The sequence below is a fragment of the Herpailurus yagouaroundi genome, unplaced genomic scaffold (assembly GCF_014898765.1).
Source record: "Herpailurus yagouaroundi ecotype Mexico unplaced genomic scaffold, PumYag 67641, whole genome shotgun sequence".
NCBI lineage: Eukaryota > Metazoa > Chordata > Mammalia > Carnivora > Felidae > Herpailurus > Herpailurus yagouaroundi.
The window spans coordinates 6,549,814-6,550,477 of NW_024420442.1; the positions used below are offsets into that span (position 1 = coordinate 6,549,814).

Consider the following 664-nt stretch of genomic DNA (forward strand, 5'->3'; position numbering starts at 1 on the left):
GGAGAGGGGGAGAGGGGTAGGGAGCCGGGCACGGGGCGGGGGCTGGCGCGGGAGGGTTGAACCAAAATAAATATGAAACATAGTTCCCTCTTCAAGGGTCTCTCAATTCGTTAGAGTACAAGAGTACACAGGAGAAAGTCAAAGACCAATTAACTGCTAACCTGAGTGGTACAGACTTTAAGAGCAAGAGCTGTCCAGAGAAGTTTAAATATCTAAAGATTGGAATAATATTACTTTTAATAGCTATCACTTGAGCACTTACTATAAGCCAAGTGCTTTAGAGGCATTATTTAGTCTTCACAACAATCCTTTGAGTAGAGTACTTATTAATCCCAATTTACTCAAGGGGAAACGGTCAAAGTGGTTAAGGAACTTACCCAAGGTCACTCAGCTAGTTAAGTGGCTAAGACCGCCGCTTACCCAGGAAATACAATTCTAGAGCTCACACTGCTAAGACTTCATAAAGCACTGCGAGTGCGCGCGGAGCGGGGGGTGAGGTGGGGAGGCCATACAGGCTGGCAATATTACACGCTCAAGATCGGGGAACGCGTTCCCCGATTTCGTTCGAAGTAACGAAGTTCCAAAGATTCGTTATCTTATGCACGAGCAACACGAGCAACCGTAAACTAACTAACGGGGGGGGGGGGAGGGGGGAGGGAGGAAG

At 47.6% G+C, this 664-nt stretch overlaps 1 protein-coding gene across 12 annotated transcripts in view; it reads right to left on the reverse strand.

Moving 5' to 3' along the window:
* THOC2 (THO complex subunit 2) overlaps positions 1-664 on the reverse strand; it is a 120,309-nt gene that overhangs the window by 118,381 nt on the left and 1,264 nt on the right. The gene's annotated exons all lie outside the window — the stretch shown is intronic.